This window comes from Diceros bicornis, chromosome 16, assembly GCF_020826845.1.
Source record: "Diceros bicornis minor isolate mBicDic1 chromosome 16, mDicBic1.mat.cur, whole genome shotgun sequence".
In the NCBI taxonomy this organism is placed as follows: Eukaryota; Metazoa; Chordata; class Mammalia; order Perissodactyla; family Rhinocerotidae; genus Diceros; species Diceros bicornis.
Window position 1 is genome coordinate 52,325,981 of NC_080755.1, and position 15,891 is coordinate 52,341,871.

The following is a 15,891-nucleotide window of genomic DNA, read 5'->3' on the forward strand; positions in this document are numbered from 1 at the left end:
CTGGGCATGAAATGATTAAACAGAATCTCCTCGAGCTTCTGGTCCCCGGGAGGATGTTTAATGGTGTGATACAGGAAGTGTGAGAGAAGCACAGAATAGGAGATCCATTTCAGCTCACATTCTATGCTGAAAGAGACTCTTCCCTCCAAATGAGTTTCAAAATTCACTTTCCACTGCCACAGTTTACCACAAATTGTGGTTCCTCTGAAAAAATAAAAACATCACCACCAGACAGAATGCAGAGAGTGTGATCAGGTTAGGCAAGAGAGCTGTAAAATTGTTCAGCCATTTCTTTGTTAACAGGTAAAGCAGCTAGCCTATAATGTACATGTTGGAGGAAACAGGAGCATCTGTGGAAATCAATTGATAAGACTCTGTCTGAAACTGTATTCTGAACAAGAATACAAGCAAAGATAGAAATTAGCAATGAATGTTCTGAATCAAAAAGGCAGAATATCCCAACATGGCAGATAGCAAAGACAAAGATGAAGTGGTTCACACAAGAAAGAATCTATAAATCTGAAAACAAAATTCAGACAAGCCAAAATTAATGCAGGCACATTGATTAAGTGTTGTTACTAGTTTACTAGTGATCCAGAACTAGACTTTGATGTCAGAATTATCCTTTATAGTGCTGGGACCACATGAACATAGGAGACAATTTACAAGTAATTCTTATTGCAGATTGATTCATTCTCCAAATCCATTTATCATCTTCATAATAGAGCTAAAGAACTTTCAAGATATTTTTATGTATAAATACCTGGATTTGGGAGGCTTCTGCTTGATTCCAAGAGTCAAGGTTTTGATATAGGGAGTGGACAGAATTAGATCAAGGAATCCTCTTTTCAAAATGATCTGGTAATGAGACATATCTGTCTCTTGTGATTCATGTTGTGCAAAAACCATGAGTACTAATTTATAGTATGTGTAATTAACTACAGCATTAACCCAAAACACGATTTTTCTTAAATCTTCTTCCTGGGACAGGAAGCCAGCAAATCCTATCCCATGTGTTTGGCCACGCTCTTGATTTTGTAAGACGTCAGACGGCTGATAATGAGGGAGTTTCTTCCACTCTGATATGTTAGCTACTGTGGCCACCTTCCTGGTACCCATGACGACAAGGGCTACTTCCCATCCCAGAAAGCCTTAGATCTCTTCTCTGAGAGTCTCCACTCTCCAAAGCTAGTAAAACTGCCTAGGAATATTTTCTAACTTGTCAGGAGGGCTGGATCCTAGCTTTTCTTTTATTACTTCCCTTACTGCCCCTTCCTCTGTATCAACTGTTTTGTTACCATTGCTGCATAAAAAGACACTCTAAACTTAGTGGTGTAAAATAACAACCGTTTTATTGGGCTCACAGATTCTGTGGGTTGGGAATTCAGGAAGGATACATCAATGACACCTCCTCTCTGCTCCACAATGTCAGGACCTTAGCTAGGGTGACTCAAAGGCTGGGAGGAGACTCATCCAAAGGCTTGCTCCCCCAAATGTCAGGTGGTTGATGCTGGCTCTCAAGAAAGACCTCAGATGGAGCTGTCAATAAGACCTCCTCATGGCTGCTTGGGCTTCATCATATCATAGGGGCTGGGATCCAAGAGTGAACACCACAAGAAAACCAGGCAGAAGCTGAATCACCTTTTATGACTTCAGAAGTCACACAGCATTACTTCCACAATGTTCACAAGCATCACCATATTGAAAATGAGGGAACAAAGACTCCATCTCTCATTGGGAAGAGTGTCAGAGCTACATTGTAAGAAGAAATAATGTGCCCATGGTTGGAAAGAACAATCAACCACATCATCTTTCCCTTTTTTCTACCCTGGTTCCTCCCTCTATTCCAGGAATCCCTTTGGATTCCATTCACCATTTCCTTTCTCCCTTCCACTGTTCCTCCTCTCTACAGAATACATTCTTTTTCTGTAGGTATATTATTCTTTTCTGAAATTCAGTTTTATCTCTAGCATACAATACTGGCAAAAGTAAATGAATATTTTGTGAAAACACCCAGCAAAATATCTGACATATAAACAGGCATACCATATATTTTTATTGAGGTAGAATTAATATATAATAAACTATACATATTTAAAGTATACAATTTAATAAGTTTTGACATATATATACACCCATGAAGCCATCACCACAATCAAGATAGTAAATATACTCATCACCCCCAAAAGTTTTCCTGTGGTCCTTTGTAATACCTCTCTCCCACCCCTTCATACCCTCTCTCCACCTCCAATCAAGCACTGATTTGCTTTCTTTTTTTTTTTTTTAATTTTTATTTATTTATTTTTTTCCCCCAAAGCCCCAGTAGATAGTTGTATGTCATAGTTGCACAGCCTTCTAGTTGCTGTACGTGGGATGCGGCCTCAGCACAGCCAGAGAAGTGGTGCATCAGTGCGCGCCCGGGATCCGAACCCGGGCCACCAGCAGCAGAGCGCGCACACTTAACCACTAAGTCAGGGGGCCGGCCCTGATGTGCTTTCTATCACTACAGATTAGTTTGCATTTTCTAGAGTTTTATATAAATGGAATCATACAGTGTATACTTTTTGGGGGGAGGGGTAAGGGGAGGGCTGTGGCTTCTTTCACTCAGCGTTAATATTTTGAGATTTACCCATGTCACTATGTGTATCAGTAGTTCATTGCTTTTTGTTGCTGACTAGTATTCCATTATATAGATATACCACAATTTGTTTATTCATTCACATATTAGTCTGCTCATGCTGCCATAACAAAATACCATAGACTGGGTGGCTTAAACAACAGAAATTTATTTTTTTTTAGTTCTAGAGGGTGGAAGTCCAAGATCAGGGTGCCAGCATCGTCAGGTTCTGGTGAGGATTCTCTTCCTGGTTTGCAGATGGCTGCCTTCTTGTTATGTCCTCAAATGATGGAGAAAACAAGTGAGCTCTCTGATGTCTCTTCTTGTAAGGACACTAATCCTACCAGATTAGGGCCCCACCCTTACGACCTCATTTAAACTTATTTACTTCCTTACTCTAAATACAGTCACATTAGGAGTTAGGGCTTCAACACACAAATTTGGGGGGCCCACGATTCACTCCATAGCAATTCATATGCTGAAGGACATTTGGGTTGTTTGCAGCTTTTGGCTATTACAAGTTGAGCCACTATGAACACTTGTGCATGAATCTTTGTATGGACATATATTTTCTTTTCTCTTGGGTAAATACTTAGGAGTGGAATGGCTGGAATCATGGTAGGTATATGTTTTTGGTTTGTTGGGGTTTTTTTTAAACTGCCAAACTGTTTTCCAAAGTCTTTTTATCATTTTACATTCCTACCAGCAGTGTGTGAGAGTTCCATTTCCTCTACATTCTCACGAACATGGTATGGTCAGTTTTTTTCATTTTAGACATTACAATAGGAGTGTTGTAGTATCTCACTGTGGTTTTAGTTCGTAATACCCCAATGACTAATAACGTTGAGTATCTTTTCATGTGCTTATTTACCATCCATATATCTTTTCTTTGGTGGAGTATCCAGATGTATTTGCCATTTTCAATTGAGTTATTTATTTTCTTCTTGTCGAGTATTGAGATTTCTTTTTATTTTCTGGATATAAGTCCTTTATCGGGTATATGCTTTGCAAAGATTTTCTCCAGTCTGTGGCTTGTCTTTTCACTCTCCTAACAATGTCTTTTGAAGGGCAGGAGTTTTTGATTTTAATGAAATCCAATTCATCAATTTGTTCTCTTATAGATTGTGCTTTTGGCGTCATTTCTAAGACATCTTTGCCTACCCAAAGTCACAAAGATTTTCTTCCACGTCTTCTTCTAGAACTTTTATGGTTTTAGGTTTTACATTTAGGTCTATAATCCATTTTGAATTTATTTATGTAGACTGTTAGGTATGAATTGAGGCTCTTTTTTCTTTTCTTTTCTTTTTCTCTTTTTGGTATATGGATATCCAATTGTTCTAGCACCATTTATTGAAAACGGCTATCCTTTTTTTAATGTATTGCCTTTGAGCCTTGTTGTGTGTTGAATTCTGTCTGCCAAAAAGATATGTTCAAGTCCTAACACCTAGTACCTGTGAATGTGACCTTATTTGGAAATAGGGTCTTTGTTTACAGATGTACTTAAGTTGAGATGAAGTCATACTGGATTAGGGTGGTCCCTAATCCAAGGACTGGTGTCATTATGAGAAGAGAGAAATTTGGACACAGACACAGAGACACAGAAAGGAGAAGGCCATGTGACGACTGAGGCAGAGATTGGAGTGATGCATCTACAAGCCAAGGAGCATCGAGGATTGCTGGCAACCACCAAAAGCAGGAGAGAGGCAGGGATGAATTCTCCCTCAGCGCCTCCAGAAGGAGCCAACCTTGCCCACACCTTGATTTCAGACTTCCAGCCTCCAGAACCGTGAAAGAATAAATTTCTGTTGTTTTAAACCACCCAGTTTGTGGTAATTTGTTATGGCTGCCCTAGGAAACCAATACAAGCCTTAAAAAGTACATTTTTTAAGATCTATTTTAACACAAAAAATGAGTAAGTATGAATCCTTTATGTGCCCCTGTCACTTTGGCCAGATCTACAACACATATACACACCAGTTTATTTATCAATTAATTGACTAATTAGTGTGTTCATTTTGTGGGATTTCTTTTATTTTGACTCAGCCATTGCATATGTTTCGAGAGTATGGAGAGGGACTCTGAAGATGCCCCACTGTCCGGCAGGTGGCAGGCAGCAGCCGTCCCCTCCAGCTGACTTGGCAGCATGTGAGCAGCTCTCGTGGTTCCAGGTAGGGGGCAGAGAAGAATGAATCACCAGATGGCTGAGAAGAGAAACTTCCATTCATGTGACCCCACTGTTGTGAGCGATGCAGAGAGGTTGCAGAGAATGGAGAGAGGCATGTTCTTGCTGAAAACAGCACTAAGTGCCCATTGGCCCTCAGGAACCCCAGCAAAAGGATAGTGTTCTGAGAGGCGCCCCACACTCTGCTGCAATACGGAGCATATGTACCATGCCAGTGAGTTCCCCCTTGGCATGACTCTGTAGGTGAAGAGCTGCACTGCAAAGTGAAAAAATTAACCTTCAAAGACCAGGCTGCATGGTTTCCTTCTGTCTCTCGCACTTGACATTCCCCGGCTGCCCCGGGAACTTGATGCAATCCTGTGTGTCTCCCTGCCAGGCCCATATGCAGTGAAATTCACTCACCCTAATTGCTATTCTCACTAGCCTACTGAGGTGCACTACTGTCTGGTATGGTGTTTACCTCCAGGATTAGCCTCATCAACCTCAAATTTTTACATCTGCCAGTGACTTCTTGGGACTTTGACTGTTGGACTACATGATGGTCGGTGCAAGGGGAGATTCTCAAAGGGAGGCCATTACCTGGGGATGAATGTTAATTACACCCAAGAGGGGACATAGGTCCCCATCAGCATGCTCCAGGCTGACATCACTACTGCTGAGCTGCAAAGTTTAGGAAAAGAAAGGGAAAAGGAAACTGCCAACTGCCAATTGAGCACCCATTATATGCAGGCACTGTGCCAAGTGCTTTCACAAAAATTATTTCACACACATTGAAATATAAGCAAAGCACAGACCTAAAACCAGAAAAGGACACAGAGCTGTGTATGCAACACTTACCTCAGATGTTCATGCCATTGGCTCCTGTGGAAATTATAACACTTGATGAGGTCTGCATGCATTCTTAACCATTGATTGTTGATATCCCTTCTATACCTTAAGCCCTGGAGGATTGAAGCCTGGTCTTCACAGTGGGCAGTGAAGGCAGGTGGGGACAGCTGACACGTAATCTGAGAAATAGGGAGTGATCATGCTTTTGAAGTTCCAGTCTTATGTTCTTTCCTGAAAGCATAATTTCACCATATATGTAAGGATATTTAAAAAAGAGGTGTCATCAGATAGAACTTCATTATCAGGACCTTATATAACCCAGGTTAATCTCCTCTTAAAGAGCAGGAGGCTGCTTCCAGAGGACACCAGCTCGCTGCCAGATTCACAGTGTGTCCCTTCCTTACAAACTGAGTACAAATTCTCTGTAAACTCAAGGCCACTTACCACATCCAGACTCCCACATGGATCTAAACATGCGCCATGCATACCTCAGGCACACTGGGCAAACAGATCATGTATGGAACTTGGCAGAGACGTCTTTATCAGGGTTTTTAGTCACAGTCTCTGTGACAGCACCCACTGGGACAGTGAGCAGGTAAAGTGAATAATAACGTATCCAACTTGGAAGGTCAATTCCTGATCATATTTCTAATTATTAAGTACACCATTATTGAGGGCCTCTCTGCAGCACAGTTTCCTACTGTGAAGGTAGACTGTTCATTATTCAAAGTGGTTCTTTTGTTGCAGACGTACAACAGCACAGGGGGAAATGGCTCTAGCGCAATCTCTTTATTTTGAAGGAAAAAAGACAAGGTTTTTCAGCTTCTCGAAACAGAAAGCGAGTGCTTATTTCTTCTCTTTTCATTCCAGTGCCTTCCTCACTGTCAGAGTGCATTGCTAAATCTTGAGACTCCATTAAAAAAATATAACTTAATTAGGGATCATCCTTTAGCATCACCTTGATTAGTTTGTTTCCCTCCTGACTATACACTTTCCTATGAGGGCAAAGAAAACGATGAGACCCTCCCATTTTATCTCAAAGAGAAAAATCAAGACGCTTGAGGTTGCAGAAATAGGAACTTACGACGTAGAAGAAGTTTCAATAGGCTCCCTGTAGCCAAAGATAGGTTAGACTCAAAAATACCAATATAGGAGAAAAATAGCCATCTAAATGAAGGTCACATGAATTGTACTACAGTAGGTCCTCTGTAGCTGTGGGTCCCGCATCTGTGAACTCAACCAACCATGGATCAAAAGGCCTACAGTGGTTGCATCTGTGCTGAACATGTACAAACTTTCTTTCTTGTCATTATTCCCTAAACAGGACAATATAACAACTGTTCACATAGCATTTACATTGTATTAGGCATTATAAGTAATCTAGAGATGATTTAAAGTATATGGGAGGATGCGCATAGGTCATATGCAAATACTATGCCATTTTATATGAGGGACTTCAGCATCTGAGGATTTTGGTATCTGCAGGGGTCTTGGAACGAATCCCCTGTGGATACTGAGGGACAACCGTACTTGACCATCCTTGGCCAAGTTTTCTAATAAGGCCTAAATGGATAAACTAGATAAATAGCAAGCTTGAGTAGATAGTTTATTTTTATATCCTCTATATTAACTAGCACATTTAGGAGCCTGAACTATTGAGTACTAATCATGAGACTATTCAAGGGATGACCACACACCCTTTGTCCTTCTGTTCTATGTCTTTCCTTATAAATGACATTATTACCCATGGCCATGTTCTAAGAGTTTGATCAGCATTGTATGTATTCAGTTGTTTGGTCAAAGTTCCATACAGCAAGGGAGAATTCTCCATCTCCAAACTGAAAAGAATGGTGATGTCATTGTGTAATAACTGTAAAGCTAAAGAAATCTGCATCTCAATGTAGTGGACATTAGTGCTACTCACAAATATTCCAGCTCTCCTCCTTCTGGGTGCACAGTAGGCCTGCACTTTTCCATCCTTTATAGTCAGACCTGGCCATGCGACTGCACTGAGCTAATGAAACATGAGTAGGAGCCTTAAGAGCCAATGTAGAATTTGCCACATTCTCTGCCCCCTGCTACAGTCATCTTTAAAGTCTGTGCCAAGATGGAGCCTCTGTCTCCTTCAGTCTCTGAGTGACTGTATTAAGTAGAGTCCTCTTGCTGGCCTGTAGCCTGAGATAGAAATAAGAGCTGTCCCATGGGGCCAGCCCAATGGCGCAGTGGTTCAGTTCAGTGCGCTCCACTTCGGTGGCCCAGGGTCTGCAGGTTCGGATCCCAGGCTCAGAGCTACACCATTCATCAAGCCATGCTGTGGCGGCATCCCATATACAAAATAGAGGAAGACAGGCACAGATGTTAGCTCAGGGCCACTCTTCCTCACCAAACAAAAAAAAAAATGAAAAGAGAAGAAATGAGAGTTGTCCCATGACAGAGACATCAACTGTTATATTATTAAGCCACTGGGAATTTAGAGTTACTTATTACAGCAGTATAAGTTAGCTTATCCTGACTAGTACAACAACAACAAATATTGTTCACTTCTCTTAAGAAGAGAAACTAACCAACTGGTATGGCCAGTATGCAGAGAATAATGACAACTGATGCCTCATCAAAAATGCATGGCCCCAGTTGTTTTGTCCATGAGTAAGAAGAGATTTCATTGACCAATCCACTTTCTCCTATTTCTCCTCAAAATTAACAGCACACATTTTTGAGATTACAGACATAAAATAGCGCTGTGCCCAGAAATGGACAGGCATAGAGGGAATGTAGCCATGTGACTGCGACAATGGACACAGATTGGAGTTGTGCAGCTGTAAGCCAAGGAACAACAAGGATTGCAGGCAACCACCGGAAGCTAGAAGAGAAGCATGAATGGTTACGCCCTCTGAACTCCCAAGAAGGAACCAACCCTGCTGACAGTTTTGGACTCCTGGCCTCTAGAACTATGAAAGAATAAATTCCTGATGTTTTATGCCACCTGGTTTTGGGCACTTTGTTGCAACAGCACTAGGAAACGGATATAGTGACTTTTAACTATATTTTCTACCACTCCTCAGCCTGTTTGGCATTTTTGTGAGTCTTTACACAATGGCCCCACACATTCCTGCATTTTAAACCTCGATGCTTTCCAGGCCTCTTCCTGAGATGAGTAAAATAAGGTATGATGTCTAAACTCTTCTTTCATCAAATAAACCCCATCAAGATCAGAAGCAATGTCCTGTTCATCTTTTAATCCCTCTTCCGACACCTCTTCAGAACCTGGTGCACACCTGGTCCATAGCTGGGCCTCCAAAATGGGATATTACTCCTATTCGTTCTGCACCTCTCATCTCATACTGAACAGTGATTTAGGACGACTGAATTACTAAGTCTGCTAATGTTGGCTCCCTTCATGGCCAATTACCAAACAATAAGCTCGGTCACTTTAGTAGCCAATCTAAATCAGTCCATCCACATATGGATGCCAACTATTCCATGGTCCATTAACGCCATTCCCATCAATGATTACATCAGGGCAAACAAAGGAACAGCCAGTCATCGGAGCCAGGCTTGGGGTGTTTGAAGTAACAGAACATCATTAATCACTGAGGGCAGAACGAGAAACCTAAGACTTAAGAGGTAAAAGTAAAAGTTAATCTGAAAAAGTAAGACTTCAGGTGCATATGGCCATGTCATCAATGATTGTGTACACATACTGCATCCCTCAACAGAATTTCTGTTTATTCATTTGTTATTTGTCTTAATGAGTTGGCTCGCTGGCTTCCATATACACTCGACTCTCTTTCCAAGCATAAGGCAAAGCCAATTCTCTCATTTTGCCTGGGAAGCCATCCTAATTACCTAAGAACCAGCACATTTCCATCTTGTGAGGATTAATTTTCACTGTATTGAAATGCAACCAACATACAGATTTCTATCTTACACACAGAGAAAGCCAATTTAAGATCTTCTCTCAAACTACTTAATGCCTGGGAGGTTCCCCAGTCAACTTTATCATTTGAAATCATATCCCTTACAGGCAAATAAATGGTCCTTGAAGCATCCTTTTCACCATTAATCTTCCCAATTTGTGGTATGTGGGGATGTTTTAATTAGCTCGGCTGCTTTATCATTCCTTTAAGTATCTCAAGGTATCTGCTGTCTTCCTATAGGTCTCAGGAAGACGGCACTCTTCTCTAGAGGTGGCGAGGAAATCTACATTTGCTTTCAAAGTTCTGTGGCTGTCTGAGATGAGCAGTTTATCTTACTTCCTTTCTATTACTAATTGTTAAATGTTAAAGGTCTTGGTTAGTTCTGGGTGCCCTAATCCACAGTAAATCTGAAACAAGGGAAAATCAACTGAAAGCTAGACCATGGGCATTCCTGTACCCAATGAAGGAAGAGACTGGTCACAAAGGTAGAGTAGCTGACTGTCCACACTGGGTACCAGAGAGGGTCTCAAACTTCTCAGCATTTGCCCCACAGATCCTCTCTAAGAATGCAAATAACTCAAAGGAGATAAATCGTCTTCATCAAGATACTTTTATCAACTGCAACATTGATCAGGGCGCTCAAGTGATGACAATTTTTGTAGAGCCAGGAAGAAAAGAGTTCTGATGGAGCCTGGGTAGGCACAGAATACAGAGCCAGAGAGGACCCAAAGAGAGTCGATCTCTAATCAGACAAAACATTGTTATCCCCATTTCAGAAATAAGACAACTGAGTCCCTTAGAATTAAGAAAGGTGCCCCGTGGGGGCTGGCCCGGGGGCATAGTGGTTAAGTGCATGCACTCCGCTGCTGGCAGCCCGGGTTCGGATCCCGGGCACGCACCAAGGCACCTCTTGTCAGGCCATGCTGTGGCGGCATCCCATATAAAGTGGAGGACGGTGGGCACAGACATTAGCCCAGGGCCAGTCTTCCTCAGCAAAAAGAGGAGGATTGGTGTGGACTAGCTCAGGGCTGATCTTCCTCACAAAAAAAAAAAAAAAAGGAAAAGTGTCCCGTTGAACAGCAGGAAAGCAATAGAGTCTTGAAAATTTGCATGAGTAGAAGACAGGAGTGAACAGAAAAGGGCAGTGAGAAGGTGCCGGAAACCTAGCTGGCTCTTTCACAACTGTGCCCAGAATTGTCTCCACTATGTGAAAATGCCAGTGCCACCTGTGAAGGTAACACACTGAGTCACCACCAATTGTGGCTCTGAAGAACCAGGACATGAAAGAGAGAGGTTTGCATGAGGGAAGGGGTACCTGGCCCAGGAAGCATTGACAGGTGTGAGAAACAGAGCAGAGACTTAGGGACACTGAAGGCTCTGGATATCTGGGTAGGACACTCCTTCCTGCTTGGAAGCTGGGGCTAGCACTGACTGTATTCTTGCATTCAGGATAGATCTCTAGACAAGTAGCCAGGGGAGAGAGTGGCCAGAAGGAAGTTGGAGCAGGGTAGAAAATGAGCAAAGCCAAAGTTTTTTTATGTAAAATCCAGTGTTCCAAAGCCTCTTCACTACCATTCCAGGTCAGAGATCCATGACCTGGTACCTGGGGACCCTGGACCCGAGCCACACCGTGGTGGATGTGGCCATGTATCAGTTAGGAGTATCTGTCCCTAAGTAACAGGAAAGCATACAAACAGTGGCCTAAGCAAAGATTTCTTTTTCTCACAAACAAGAACTCCTGTGTTGCCTCGATGACTCAGTGGTGTCAAGGCCAACACTGCTGAATTCTCAGGTCGCAAGATAGCAACAATAGCTCCAAGGAGCAGATCTCACACTGCGTTCAAAGGCAGGAAGTTGAGAACAGGCCTGGAAAGACAGGTTCTCTTCTGGCCCTTCCTCTTACCAGGGAGGGAAAACCTTTCCTGGAAGGTCCCAGCGGACTTCTTATATTCTTGTTGACCTATACCACATTTCTGCCCCTTAGACTGGGGACTGCCTCCAAATGCCCTCAATTGAATAGATCCCCATCGGATGCCTGTCCAAAATGGGTACCCCTGCTCCTTCCTGTGAGCGTGGAAGACGGGGCAGTGCCTCTGGAGGGCTCTAACTTCTATAGTTGATGAGATCCAAGGGTAGACCCAGCGCTGCTGGATCGGAGCAGAGCCATCAAGCCCAGCATGAGCAGGAGACTGCTGGGACTGCCAGTAGAGAGAAAACCTTCCATCCGCCACAGGCATCCTCTCCAAATTTAGCAGCAAGAACTAGCCTGCCCAGAGGCTCCTTTGAAACTGTTAAGAAATTATAATTAGACTTTGTGCTTCTGCTAAGCCTTTCATCCCAGGAGCTCAGGGCACTTCCCTGCATCGTCTCATTAATCTTCACAACATCATTCAAGGCAGCTGGCATCTATTGTCATCTTTATTTTCAGGATGAAGGAACTGAGATATAGGTGCAGGTTAACGACTTGCCCTATCATATGCTCAGTGAGTCACCGGCCACCTGGGGATGGGACCAAAATTGATGGGTAAAGGAGCTACCCCAACTCACTGAAAACCCTGGGCAAGTACATGGATATCATTTACTTACCCAGACAGCACGAGCCCTGAAGGGGACTTGATGGGAGACTGTAGGAGTTCTGGGCAAAGAGGCAAGACGAGTAGGTGAAAGTCGTGACTCACCATCCAGGCAACACTGGGCAGGTCACTTGCACTTTCTGAACACTGTCCTTATTTTGAAACTCAAGATAGTAACATCTACTCCATCTAATTCACTCAGCTGTGTCAAAGACAAAAGAAATTTTCAGATGAAACCATGTGAGCTAGGGCATTTTGTAAAACCTGAGTCAATGGAGGCAGGTGGCAGACCCAACCTCTAACATCAGCCCTCTGCTCTTGACTCACAACGACAGTCCTAAATTGCAACCAGCCAATTATACAGGACCCTTCCCAGACGACCGAGAAATTCCTGTTTGCCATCCAATGAGCAATGAGCTTGTTTTCAGCACATGCTGTGTGGAATACGCTACTCAGGCTGCGGGATAACTAGGATGTGACCCCTGTCCGCTAGGAAATACCGTCTGGTGGCGAAGGCAGACAAATGAACCACTTATTCGACTGGGAGGCAAAGTGGAATAAGACTTATCATAGACAAGGAGGCCAAACGAGGGATGGGGGTCTGAGGGGTCCAGAGGAAGTTTGGGTCAGCCAGTGGGCTGAGGGGAGGCGAAGTGGGGAGAGGGGTGCCGTGTGTAAAAGCTGAAACAGGAAAAATCCTTTAGCTCTTCTTTTCCTCCCCCAGCGTCCATCATTCTCCACTCTGAGAAAGGTGAAGTCGAGATGGTAGAGCAGCAGCGTTGAAGGTTGGGTTTGCTTTGTTTACATCTGTGGGCAAGGATATTTGCAGAGAAAACATTTCTTCTGCGCACCCTGGGCGCGCCTCTCTGCAGGCAGTCTTACTTTCCGCCACAGGAGGGCGCATCTCCTCCTCCGCTGGTTTCTTCATTGCAGCCAGCGCTGCCCAGCCTCCCAGCTACACCTGGCTGAGCGGGGTGTGCCTCCAACACCTGCAGCCTAGAAGCGCTGCACCAACAGCTGGGGAACCTGAAAGACGGGGTCACAGGCACGCCCCACTTCCAACATTTTGTCTTTTTTAAACGATCCCGGATAGATGTTCAAAAGCAATTACTCTCCCATCAACAAGGTACACTAGGAGAACAATAGCTCTAGAAAATTCTGAGGGAGCCTGTTGGAAGGCTGTCTATGAGAAAGAAGGAAACTCAGATTCGTCAGGAGGCGGAAAAGTTTCTCTGGCCCTAACAGTGAGGTCTCCCCCGTCCCAGGCTTAAAATAGGGTGGTAACCAATTGATATAGTAGGACACTGTCCCTTCCCGGGGACATCCAGTGTGGTGCTAAGGGGGCCCAATAAAGGAGAAGAAAGGGGCTTCCCGATCTGAGACGCGACCAGAGAGGAAAAAATCGTTTATTTTTGTTTTGACAGTTAATTGTTAAAATACCTGAAGGAAGGAAACTATTCCAGCTGGCTCTGCACCAGGCAAGAATTCCTAAATTGCACTCACTTGGCTGCTCCCCAAAGTCCCTTTGTTCTCTCCACACCCTCGTGTAAACATCCCCACCCACCACCACCCTGTATGATTTGTCTCCAATGAATTAGAGAGGAGGTTTTAAGATAAGGCAGAATGAAAAACTGACAGCCAATCAGAGGCCTTTCACTCAAAACTCCCCTCAGAATTAATGGAGGACTGTTTTGTTTGTTTTTGCCTCTGAAGTAACTAATTCCATGATTTTGGGTTAGCCACTGGATTGGAGTGGTTTTTTGGGTAGAAACAGCCTAAACTTTCCTGAACTTTGAGATGAACAAGAACTATCATAGCACATAAAAACAAAAATTACCAGCATGCTTAAATGATCCCCTTCTCATAAAGGAAGAGAAATCTCAGGTTACAAAAAGATTTTTAAAACAATCTGATAACTACACACTAACACCCCAAATAAATCTTAAATAATCTTGAAACCAGGAGCCAACTTACTTTACCTATACTCGGTTAGTTGTCTGTTTGTAAAAGTAGTCAGATAATGCATTACTAAAGCCCACCCTATAGACAGCATCTCTGATGAGTGGGTCACCATGGTAACTGGTGGGGTGCTTAAGTTTTTCAGAAACTGAGAGTTGACTCCTTGTCAAGTTCAGGCTGGTTGAGACTACCAAATCATCAACTGGGCCTGTGTAAATGACCGATAAGTGACCCTTTGATGTCAAGGAGCTGAAAACTCCACCCTCAGACCACAGTAATACTGACATTTGGTGAACATGTGTCCTGTGAAGATCCATGAAGATTGACTACGCTTGCGCAGAACAGCAATTACCTCATTTCTCCTCCTTCCAATCATCTATTCCCACCTCAGACCACCGCACATCTTTACCCTGTAAATATCCCTAATCCTTGTTTTTCGGGGAGGCGAGTTTGAGATTGGTTCTCCTGTCTCCTCACTTGGCTGCCTTGTGATTAAACTTTTTCTCTTTGCAAACTGGTCATCTCAGTGATTGACATAATCGTGTGGCGGGCAAAACGAACCTGGTTCTGTAACAATTTGAGAGACACTTGAGCCAAAAATCCCATAACTTGCTCCAGAATATTTGTCAAGCCACATGCCCAAAGTGTACTCTATATATGTATTCATAGGTGCTGTCAAATGAGTGGATCATCATCATCATTGTGGGATGAGTGGTTTTTCAGCCAGAGGCTGGTTCAGATAGGGCCCATAGTTAAAGATTTCTAACTCTATTTTTTTCCCTTTATTTGCTGAGTGTGGGTCCCAATGTTTGGCACACTTGCTGGGTCATGGACTGCCTTAGTGTTACTGCAGACACTAAAAAAATCCTCTCTCCAGTCCCCTCCCCACAGCAGAACACTATGGATTAAATCTGACTCAGAGCATAAGGGGAACAGTGTTCTCACTTGTAAAATTGGGCTGAGTCTGTCTATTTCTGGGAACATCTTTATGGATGCTATGGGCTAGTATGAGAAACAATGATTCAAGTGCTTTCTATAGTGGCCACACCCTCCCCATAAGGTTTATGTTTCTGAAATCATACCAGCACCACCCCCTCCAGGGAGATTTGAAGCTAAAAACATAAAGGAAGATAAGATTGGACAATAAACATTGTGTGATGGTTTATTTTATATATTGACTTGGCTAAGCTATGGTGCCCAGTTGTTTGGTCAAACTCTAATCTAGATGCTGCTGTGAAGGCATTTTATAGATGTGATTCAGATTTACAACCAGTTGACTTTGAGTAAAAGGGATTACCCTCAATAATGTGGGTGGGCCTCATCCAATCAGTTGATGGTCTTAAGAACAAACATTGAGGTTTATTGGAGAAGGAATTCTGTCTCAAGTCTGTAACATCAACTCTTATCTGTGTTTCCAGCATGCTGGTATGCCCTACAGATTTCAGTACTCTCAGGCCCTCCAATGGAGCCAATTTCTTAAAATAATTCTCTTTATGTGTGTTTGTGTGGTATGTGTGTGTGTGTGTTTGTATAAACTATTGGCTCTGTTTCTCTGGGAAACCTTGATTAATACAGATTTCCAGGGAATCCATTTTATTTTTTATGCTATCTAAATTAAAACAATGAAGAGACATTCACTAATGCTATTTTACATGATATTACACATAGCATTGACTTGATTTTGTTTGGGCACCCAGTCCCTCCCCAGCAGACCACCCAGCTCACTGGAAGCTGATGTGACCCCCAGCTTCAAGGGTGGTCCTGATTGGTCTGAGAGTGAAACGTCCCCTTGCTGATGATTGGCTCAGGAAGGGT